This window comes from Procambarus clarkii, chromosome 84 (assembly GCF_040958095.1).
Source record: "Procambarus clarkii isolate CNS0578487 chromosome 84, FALCON_Pclarkii_2.0, whole genome shotgun sequence".
Lineage (NCBI taxonomy): Eukaryota > Metazoa > Arthropoda > Malacostraca > Decapoda > Cambaridae > Procambarus > Procambarus clarkii.
The window spans coordinates 8,247,643-8,259,889 of NC_091233.1; the positions used below are offsets into that span (position 1 = coordinate 8,247,643).

The 12,247-nt window shown below is 42.8% G+C and overlaps 1 protein-coding gene across 1 annotated transcript in view; it reads right to left on the reverse strand.

The window, feature by feature from the left end:
• LOC123774859 (probable G-protein coupled receptor Mth-like 1) overlaps positions 1 to 12,247 on the reverse strand; it is a 73,969-nt gene that overhangs the window by 34,742 nt on the left and 26,980 nt on the right. The gene's annotated exons all lie outside the window — the stretch shown is intronic.

The window sequence follows — 12,247 nt, forward strand, 5'->3', positions numbered from 1 at the left end:
GTGACCATTGAACTAGAGAATCTTACGGGAAATAAGAAAATTTTGTACAAATTAATTGAAAATAGAAAATTGCATCTACAACATCATCTTATCAACCTATAAAGCACAGTTAAATAATAAATAACAAACGCAAAACAAACTATGGAGTGTGAATAGCAGGGGAGGGAAATACAAACCTTAAAGGGGTGTGTGTGTTTATCTCCCCTTCTATACACTCCCCTAATGATTCGAACTCTGACTTTTACAATGTTAATAAGAGTTAACGAAACGCATCCTTAGCATCAGCTACACCCGAAATAAAATTATTTCTCCAAAGTTCAGTTTTCAATTTCCATCCATAAAGAAAATTATAAAGATAATACAGAAGATTTGCACTAGAATCACTCATCACTCTCGGTCACATTCAATAATATATGCCAACAGCAAAAACTGTTATCAATATATTATATATATATATATATATATATATATATATATATATATATATATATATATATATTTATATATATATATATATATATATATTATATATATATTGATAACAGAATTAGAGAAAATATATTAATTCAAAATTAGAGAAAATATATTAATTCATGAAAACTTGGCTTATTAGGCAAATCGGGCCTTGCATAGTAGGCAGAGAAGTGCGTTCTGGCTACTAGGTACGACATATATATATATATATATATATATATATATATATATATATATATATATATATATATATATATATATACATATATTGTGACGGTAAAGCGTTGGTGTTCGGCTGTTTCAAAAGCTAGGGGCAGGGCCTCGTCACATTAAAGAAAAAAAAAAGAGAAAAAGCTGGAACTTTCGTTTGTGGTAAGGTAATGGGAAGACACATAAAACACAAGTAAATTTAACAATGAAATTTCAATTACGTTAGAAAAACAAGACATGAATAAAATTAAGCATAAAATATACAAGGCAAGTCAACAAACAAAATTATAAGAATAATCACTGGCAAATGAAAAGTTACGTTAAGACAAGTGAGCAATAGCAAAATATATAATAATGATGCCAGAATATTGGTTTCGAGCTGCCACCTCCCTTAGTACACGAAAGCCAAGTCTTAGTCTACCAATGAGAGATGTCAACTGCAAGGAGCACTGGAATATTCTGACGATTCTGGGCCACTGCAGCCCAGACATCAGCTTGTGGCAGAAGGTGGAAGGCAGGTGCGACGGGACACCAGCCAATCAGCGACAGGCAGGCAATGGACAAGCAGTTTGGCGGTTTACAGTGGCGGCTAGCAGGTGTGCCGGATACGTTTTGCTCTCTGGGCAAAACGTTTTGGAGATACTTGCTGGATATATCTTCTATATTATCTGTTGTTGTCACGTACTTTGAAGGGAAGAGCAGGCTCAATCTCTCTTGAAAGAGATTATCGTCACAATATATATATATATATATATATATATATATATATATATATATATATATATATATATATATATATATATATGTCGTACCTAGTAGCCAGAACGCACTTCTCAGCCTACTATGCAAGGCCCAATTTGCCTAATAAGCCAAGTTTTCCTGAATTAATATATTTTCTTTAATTTTTTTCTTATGAAATGATAAAGCTACTCATTTCATTATGTATGAGGTCAATTATATTTTATTGGAGTTAAAATTAACGTAGATATATGACCGAACCTAACCAACCCTACCTAACCTAACCTAACCTATCTTTATAGGTTAGGTTAGGTAGCCGAAAAAGTTAGGTTAGTTTAGGTTAGGTAGGTTAGGTTGTCGAAAAAACATTAATTCATGAAAACTTGGCTTATTAGGCAAATCGGGCCTTGCATAGTAGGCTGAGAAGTGCGTTCTGGCTACTAGGTACGACATATATATATATATATATATATATATATATATATATATATATATATATATATATATATATATATATATATATATATATATATATATATATATATATATGTCGTACCTAGTAGCCAGAACGCACTTCTATGACTACTATGCAAGGCCCGATTTGCCTAATAAGCCAAGTTTTCATGAATTAATTGTTTTTCGACTACCTAACCTACCTAACCTAACCTAACCTAACCTAACCTTTTCGGCTACCTAACCTAACCTAACCTATAAAGATAGGTTAGGTTAGGTTAGGTAGGGTTGGTTAGGTTCGGTCATATATCTACGTTAATTTTAACTCCAATAAAAAAATATTGACCTCATACATAACGAAATGGGTAGCTTTATCATTTCATAAGAAAAAAAATAAAGGAAATATATTAATTCATGAAAACTTGGCTTATTAGGCAAATCGGTCCTTGCATAGTAGGCATAGAAGTGAGTTCTGGCTACTAGGTACGACATATATATATATATATATATATATATATATATATATATATAACTGAAAACTCACACCCCAGAAGTGACTCGAACCCATACTCCCAGAAGCAACGCAACTGGTATGTACAAGACGCCTTAATCCACTTGACCATCACGACCGGACAAAATGAGGTGATAGCCGAGGCTATATGAACCACCCCACCGCCGGCACTCGGATAGTTATCTTGGGCATAGCATTTTACCAAATCACCTCATTCTTTGGGGCACACGTGAGGAACACAAATGCGAACAAGCCTGAATGGTCCCCAGGACATATGCAACTGAAAACTCACACCCCAGAAGTGACTCGAACCCATACTCCCAGAAGCAACGCAACTGGTATGTACAAGACGCCTTAATCCACTTGACCATCACGACCGGACAAAATGAGGTGATAGCCGAGGCTATATGAACCACCCCACCGCCGGCACTCGGATAGTTATCTTGGGCATAGCATTTTACCAAATCACCTCATTCTTTGGGGCACACGTGAGGAACACAAATGCGAACAAGCCTGAATGGTCCCCAGGACATATGCAACTGAAAACTCACACCCCAGAAGTGACTCGAACCCATACTCCCAGAAGCAACGCAACTGGTATGTACAAGACGCCTTAATCCACTTGACCATCACGACCGGACAAAATGAGGTGATAGCCGAGGCTATATGAACCACCCCACCGCCGGCACTCGGATAGTTATCTTGGGCATAACATTTTACCAAATCACCTCATTCTTTGGGGCACACGTGAGGAACACAAATGCGAACAAGCCTGAATGGTCCCCAGGACATATGCAACTGAAAACTCACACCCCAGAAGTGACTCGAACCCATACTCCCAGAAGCAACGCAACTGGTATGTACAAGACGCCTTAATCCACTTGACCATCACGACCGGACAAAATGAGGTGATAGCCGAGGCTATATGAACCACCCCACCGCCGGCACTCGGATAGTTATCTTGGGCATAGCATTTTACCAAATCACCTCATTCTTTGGGGCACACGTGAGGAACACAAATGCGAACAAGCCTGAATGGTCCCCAGGACATATGCAACTGAAAACTCACACCCCAGAAGTGACTCGAACCCATACTCCCAGAAGCAACGCAACTGGTATGTACAAGACGCCTTAATCCACTTGACCATCACGACCGGACAAAATGAGTGCCGGCGGTGGGGTGGTTCATATAGCCTCGGCTATCACCTCATTTTGTCCGGTCGTGATGGTCAAGTGGATTAAGGCGTCTTGTACATACCAGTTGCGTTGCTTCTGGGAGTATGGGTTCGAGTCACTTCTGGGGTGTGAGTTTTCAGTTGCATATGTCCTGGGGACCATTCAGGCTTGTTCGCATTTGTGTTCCTCACGTGTGCCCCAAAGAATGAGGTGATTTGGTAAAATGCTATGCCCAAGATAACTATCCGAGTGCCGGCGGTGGGGTGGTTCATATAGCCTCGGCTATCACCTCATTTTGTCCGGTCGTGATGGTCAAGTGGATTAAGGCGTCTTGTACATACCAGTTGCGTTGCTTCTGGGAGTATGGGTTCGAGTCACTTCTGGGGTGTGAGTTTTCAGTTGCATATGTCCTGGGGACCATTCAGGCTTGTTCGCATTTGTGTTCCTCACGTGTGCCCCAAAGAATGAGGTGATTTGGTAAAATGCTATGCCCAAGATAACTATCCGAGTGCCGGCGGTGGGGTGGTTCATATAGCCTCGGCTATCACCTCATTTTGTCCGGTCGTGATGGTCAAGTGGATTAAGGCGTCTTGTACATACCAGTTGCGTTGCTTCTGGGAGTATGGGTTCGAGTCACTTCTGGGGTGTGAGTTTTCAGTTGCATATGTCCTGGGGACCATTCAGGCTTGTTCGCATATATATATATATATATATATATATATATATATATATATATATATATATTTATATATTTATATATATATATATATATATATATATATATATATATATATATATATATATATATATATATATATATATATATATATATATATATATATATATGTCGTACCTAGTAGCCAGAACTCACTTCTCAGCCTACTATTCAAGGCCCGATTTGCCTAAAAAGCCAAGTTTTCATGAATTAATTGCATTTCGACTACCTAACCTACCTAACCTAACCTAACCTAACTTTTTCGGCTACCTAACCTAACCTAACCTATAAAGATAGGTTAGGTTAGGTTAGGTAGGGTTGGTTAGGTTCGGTCATATATCTACGTTATTTTTAACTCCAATAAAAAAATATTGACCTCATACATAATGAAATGGGTAGCTTTATCATTTCATAAGAAAAAAATTAGAGAAAATATATTAATTCAGGAAACCTTGGCTTATTAGGCAAATCGGCCCTTGCATAGTAAGCTGAGAAGTGCGTTCTAGGTACTAGGTACGATATATATATATATATATATATAACTTTAGAACACTTTCCCACCAGGAGACTCGAACCCTAGCCAGCACAGAAGCCTTCCAGCAACTGGCATAACAGGTACGCCTTAACCCGCTCCACCACCCGCTCAGACCCTTAAAAGAGATGGTAATTTCGGAGTATTTAAATACACCAAAGATCACCACCTCCCAAGAGCACTAGAGCAAGTGAGGGGTCATTTAGACGTTAATTTCATCAAGTCCCTGTTAATATGGGAAGACACAGTGTCTATGCTTAAGGCACAACTCTCCTAAACACGAGAGTGAAGTATAGAACTTTAGAACACTTTCCCACCAGGAGACTCGAACCCTAGCCAGCACAGAAGCCTTCCAGCAACTGGCATAACAGGTACGCCTTAACCCGCTCCACCACCCGCTCAGACCCTTAAAAGAGATGGTAATTTCGGAGTATTTAAATACACCAAAGATCACCACCTCCCAAGAGCACTAGAGCAAGTGAGGGGTCATTTAGACGTTAATTTCATCAAGTCCCTGTTAATATGGGAAGACACAGTGTCTATGCTTAAGGCACAACTCTCCTAAACACGAGAGTGAAGTATAGAACTTTAGAACACTTTCCCACCAGGAGACTCGAACCCTAGCCAGCACAGAAGCCTTCCAGCAACTGGCATAACAGGTACGCCTTAACCCGCTCCACCACCCGCTCAGACCCTTAAAAGAGATGGTAATTTCGGAGTATTTAAATACACCAAAGATCACCACCTCCCAAGAGCACTAGAGCAAGTGAGGGGTCATTTAGACGTTAATTTCATCAAGTCCCTGTTAATATGGGAAGACACAGTGTCTATGCTTAAGGCACAACTCTCCTAAACACGAGAGTGAAGTATAGAACTTTAGAACACTTTCCCACCAGGAGACTCGAACCCTAGCCAGCACAGAAGCCTTCCAGCAACTGGCATAACAGGTACGCCTTAACCCGCTCCACCACCCGCTCAGACCCTTAAAAGAGATGGTAATTTCGGAGTATTTAAATACACCAAAGATCACCACCTCCCAAGAGCACTAGAGCAAGTGAGGGGTCATTTAGACGTTAATTTCATCAAGTCCCTGTTAATATGGGAAGACACAGTGTCTATGCTTAAGGCACAACTCTCCTAAACACGAGAGTGAAGTATAGAACTTTAGAACACTTTCCCACCAGGAGACTCGAACCCTAGCCAGCACAGAAGCCTTCCAGCAACTGGCATAACAGGTACGCCTTAACCCGCTCCACCACCCGCTCAGACCCTTAAAAGAGATGGTAATTTCGGAGTATTTAAATACACCAAAGATCACCACCTCCCAAGAGCACTAGAGCAAGTGAGGGGTCATTTAGACGTTAATTTCATCAAGTCCCTGTTAATATGGGAAGACACAGTGTCTATGCTTAAGGCACAACTCTCCTAAACACGAGAGTGAAGTATAGAACTTTAGAACACTTTCCCACCAGGAGACTCGAACCCTAGCCAGCACAGAAGCCTTCCAGCAACTGGCATAACAGGTATGCCTTAACCCGCTCCACCACCCGCTCAGACCCTTAAAAGAGATGGTAATTTCGGAGTATTATATACTCCGAAATTACCATCTCTTTTAAGGGTCTGAGCGGGTGGTGGAGCGGGTTAAGGCGTACCTGTTATGCCAGTTGCTGGAAGGCTTCTGTGCTGGCAAGGGTTCGAGTCTCCTGGTGGGAAAGTGTTCTAAAGTTCTATACTTCACTCTCGTGTTTAGGAGAGTTGTGCCTTAAGCATAGACACTGTGTCTTCCCATATTAACAGGGACTTGATGAAATTAACGTCTAAATGACCCCTCACTTGCTCTAGTGCTCTTGGGAGGTGGTGATCTTTGGTGTATTTAAATACTCCGAAATTACCATCTCTTTTAAGGGTCTGAGCGGGTGGTGGAGCGGGTTAAGGCGTACCTGTTATGCCAGTTGCTGGAAGGCTTCTGTGCTGGCTAGGGTTCGAGTCTCCTGGTGGGAAAGTGTTCTAAAGTTCTATACTTCACTCTCGTGTTTAGGAGAGTTGTGCCTTAAGCATAGACACTGTGTCTTCCCATATTAACAGGGACTTGATGAAATTAACGTCTAAATGACCCCTCACTTGCTCTAGTGCTCTTGGGAGGTGGTGATCTTTGGTGTATTTAAATACTCCGAAATTACCATCTCTTTTAAGGGTCTGAGCGGGTGGTGGAGCGGGTTAAGGCGTACCTGTTATGCCAGTTGCTGGAAGGCTTCTGTGCTGGCTAGGGTTCGAGTCTCCTGGTGGGAAAGTGTTCTAAAGTTCTATACTTCACTCTCGTGTTTAGGAGAGTTGTGCCTTAAGCATAGACACTGTGTCTTCCCATATTAACAGGGACTTGATGAAATTAACGTCTAAATGACCCCTCACTTGCTCTAGTGCTCTTGGGAGGTGGTGATCTTTGGTGTATTTAAATACTCCGAAATTACCATCTCTTTTAAGGGTCTGAGCGGGTGGTGGAGCGGGTTAAGGCGTACCTGTTATGCCAGTTGCTGGAAGGCTTCTGTGCTGGCTAGGGTTCGAGTCTCCTGGTGGGAAAGTGTTCTAAAGTTGTATACTTCACTCTCGTGTTTAGGAGAGTTGTGCCTTAAGCATAGACACTGTGTCTTCCCATATTAACAGGGACTTGATGAAATTAACGTCTAAATGACCCCTCACTTGCTCTAGTGCTCTTGGGAGGTGGTGATCTTTGGTGTATTTAAATACTCCGAAATTACCATCTCTTTTAAGGGTCTGAGCGGGTGGTGGAGCGGGTTAAGGCGTACCTGTTATGCCAGTTGCTGGAAGGCTTCTGTGCTGGCTAGGGTTCGAGTCTCCTGGTGGGAAAGGGTTCTAAAGTTCTATACTTCACTCTCGTGTTTAGGAGAGTTGTGCCTTAAGCATAGACACTGTGTCTTCCCATATTAACAGGGACTTGATGAAATTAACGTCTAAATGACCCCTCACTTGCTCTAGTGCTCTTGGGAGGTGGTGATCTTTGGTGTATTTAAATACTCCGAAATTACCATCTCTTTTAAGGGTCTGAGCGGGTGGTGGAGCGGGTTAAGGCGTACCTGTTATGCCAGTTGCTGGAAGGCTTCTGTGCTGGCTAGGGTTCGAGTCTCCTGGTGGGAAAGTGTTCTAAAGTTCTATACTTCACTCTCGTGTTTGGGAGAGTTGTGCCTTATATATATATATATATATATATATATATATATATATATATATATATATATATATATATATATATGTGCATGTCGTACATAGTAGCCAGAACGCACTTCTCAGCCTACTATGTATATATATATATATATATATATATATATATATATATATATATATATATATATATATATATATATATATATAATATATATATTATATATAAATATATATATATATATATATATATATATATATATATGTCTCAGTGCGGCCACCCACCAGCCCCCAGACGGGGGGGAGGGGGGAGTGACGGGGGAGGCTCTCGAGCTGCCTACAGTGATGTTAGTCGAAAGTTAATGCGTTCATAAGCAAATCCGGTGAGTGTGGTGTTCTAAACAAAGTGTACTAGTGATTTCCCCGAGTGTTGAAAGTGTGTAATAAGTGTGACGGCGGCCTCCCTCGCGTGCCCCCTCCATTACCCCCGCCTGCCATCTTCCACCACCCCGCTACCTTCGCCTGACCCAGCCAGCCGCCCATAAACACACAGCCTACCCACACACGGTGCCCAGGCCATGCCGAACTCCCCCAGGAGGGTAATGCTTGCCTTGTTACAATCCATCCGGGAAGGAGAGGGTGCACTCAGTAGGCAGCCAGGCGTCAGGACATCTAGGCATGGCACATGTCGCACCTGACACACAGCCTCTTTCCAGCCAAGAAGATGAACACCCAAGAGGAAACTGTCAAGTGAGTGACAGACGGTATCGTCTCAATCAAGATGGAACGGTCTGCTTTCATTCTGTAAATACAGGTGGTTGTCTAGGGTCTAGGTGCCCGCCCCGGGGCAGTGACGATGGACAACCTGCTGCAGGAGCGAGGAACAATACCTCCCTCAACTTCATTTCAGCAGGTAATCTGCCTGAAGCAGTCAAAGCGACATCCACCAGCACCTTGCCCCACATCCCCAAGGCTGCCCGTCACCAAGCAGCAGCCAAACTCACCAGTCTGCTGACAAAGGTCAACAATGCTCTCAGAACCACTGGATCATGGCACAATCTCCTTCTATTTGGGAATGCATGCCCAGCAGTACGGCCGAGGGGAAACAAGTCATTAGCAACCTCAGTAATCAGGGCTCTTAATGAATTTCCCAGAGCTGACAACCTGGTCCGCCTTTTCCCTTGTGCCAAGAACACCAGCCGCAGGACGACCAACAATAACTCACCTGAGAACCACAAAATGAGAGCACAGATCACCAGGAAAATAGGGCTTTAGAGGCCTAAGACCCCCAGCACATCAAACAAATGCTGAACCTGGTGCTTGGAGATGCGGCAAAGGACCTTCTAGTGGAACTTACCAGATTTTCTAACATGTGTTTGCCCGGCGGCATCCCAGAGGACATCAGGCCGGTCTTTTATGGAGCAGCACTCTGTGCTCTAAAGAAGAAGGATAGAGGAATCAGGCCCATTGCCGTTGGCAACACCCTCCGACGCCTCGTAGCTAAGGCTGCAGAGATCTATCAGCCAGGAAGCAGCCACCTTGCTGAAACCTCATCAACTTGGGTTTGGGATCCCCCTAGGCTGTGAAGCTGCAGCACATGCAGCACGGGCTTACATTGCTGATCTCCCAGACCAGAAGGCACTAGTAAAGCTTGACTTTAAAAATGCCTTCAATCAAGTCAGAAGAGACGCTGTCCTCAGGGCTGTACACAACCATTTCCATCCTCTTTACCCCTTCATCCGATCGTGCTACAGTGGGGACTCTAAGCTTCTTTTTGGGCAGCATGAAATAGACTCCTGTGAAGGTGTCCAACAACGTGACCCCTTACCCCCCCCTCCTTTTCTGCTTAGCTATCAAAGAGGTCACTGATAGTCTGACAAGCGAGCTAAACATCTGGTACCTGGATGATGGCACTCTCGCTGGAACCCCGGAAACCATATTGGAGGATATAAGGAAAATCCTGGAGCAGGGAGCAGCCTTGGGCCTCATTCTCAATGCGTCCAAATGTGAAATAGTCTCCCGCAACCCAGACATCACTGGCCAAATAAAAAGTGTTCTTCCAGACATTCTCATTGTCGAGTCACCTGACTGCACCCTCCTGGGTGCTCCCATTGGCCCACAAGCATTCGAGGAGGTCCTGGATGCAAAAATCACTGATCTAAAGAGAATGCTGGACAGGATTGACAAGATTGATGCCCATGATGCTCTCTTCCTCCTCACAAGATGCCTATATCTTCCTACGTTGACCTACTTTCTCAGATGTTCTCCATCCTACAGCAGCCCTAAGTTAAACGTGTATGACACACTTCTGAGGTCCATGCTGGTGAAAGTCCTGAACCTGTCATTGGACGACTCTCAGTGGGAGCAAGCAACTCTCCCTGTAAGAATCAGCGGCCTTGGTGTCCGCTCAGCTTCCCAGATTGCTCTACCAGTCTTCCTTTCCTCCTCCTATGCATTGTACGACCTCGTCAGAGATATCTTACCTGCAACCCTGAGAGATTCAGCAGGAATACACTGTCCTGCTTTCACTGAATGTTCAAATTAGTGGGATGCTCTTGCAGCCCCAGCACCAATTATAGAGCCAACAAAAAACACAAACAGTCCAGCTGGGACCACCCACTAGTGGAAAAAGTAACTGATGCCATGTTCAGTGCCGCAACATCAGACAAGGAGAAAGCCCGCCTCAGAGCAGTGCCTGCCCCCCATGCAGGAGACTTCCTCCTGGCAGTACCCATGTTGGCAATGGGCACGTGCCTAGATCCAGAATCCCTTGGTGTAGTAGAGGCCCTCCGCCTTGGTGCCCCAATTCACACTGAATACAAGTGTATTTGCAACAGGGTGGAAGCAGATCAATATGGACTGCATGGGTTGCATTGCGGAAGCACAAAGGGCTGGCATGCAAGACACAACGAGGTCAATGACATCATCAAGAGAAGCCTCGTCTCAGCTCGGTGCCCAACGGAGAGAGAACCTCGCATCCTAGGGGCACACCACCCATATGACCCCACACTTCGCCCTGATGGTATCACTATATACCCTTGGGAAACGGGGAAACTGTTGGTGTGGGACAACACATGTGTATCCACCCTGGCTAACACCTATGTACACTTCGCTGCTGATCAAGCAGGTGGGGCGGCAACCACAGGGAAACAGCAAAATCACTCAAGTACAGGCGACTGGAAGGTCAATACCTCTTTGTTCCCATAGCGTCTGAGACGCATGGCCCCTGGGGCAAGAGTGCCTTGGGATTTCTCAAGGAATTGGACTCCAAGCTTATTGACATCACCAGAGACCCAAGGGCTTCCAGTTTTTTGTTTCACGCCTCAGTGTGGCGATCCAGAGGGGAAATGCTTGCTGCATCCTTGGTTCCTGTCTGGAAGCGGAAGAGCTTCAAGAGATCCATAACCTTTAGGCATTTTTTGTATCAACTAATATATATCTTGTAACCTTTAAATACACAATAAAGCAAAAAAACATATACATATATATATATACATACATATATATATATATATATATATATATATATATATATATATATATATATATATATATATATATATATATATATATATATATATATATATATATATATATATTGGTGTATACTGGCAGCAGGTTTTCTTTCAAACATGTTTCATTGAATATGACCGCATATTCTGTATTTATTATTTTCTGGTTTAGGGCTTCTATAGTTAATAGTTAGGGCCTCTAACTATTTTTTTAGCATCAGGGTTTAGTTGAAATAGGAGTTATCCAAAACTCATTTTCGTACTTTTAAGGTGAAGAAAAGAAGTGATTTACTATAGAGTGTATTCCACTTATTTATACAATTTGCACAACGTTTCGAACCTCCATGGTTCATTCTCAAGTGAACAGATCTTACAATGCTGGTTGATTTTATACCCGGACTGGGTCAGGTGATAATACAATAAAGGTGAAAACATGGGGGGATACATAAGGGATAAATGTGAGGTGAAACAGAGGTAACTGCAGAAGGCTTATTGGCCCATACGAGGCAGCTCCTATCTAAACCCAAAGATTAATCCAGTGTAATTGGCCTGTTATGTTGGACATTGTCTGCTGTGTTGGCATCGTTATGTTCTGGTCTTGTCCTTACTCTCATGGTGGGTAGAGTAAATAGTTCCGTGATTTGGGTGTTCATGGTAGGTTGTTCTATTCTTATGTGAATTGCCTCAAGAATTTGTAATCTTCTTGCATCTTGGGTTTTGTCTATTATGCAGGTATTCTTGTTCAACAT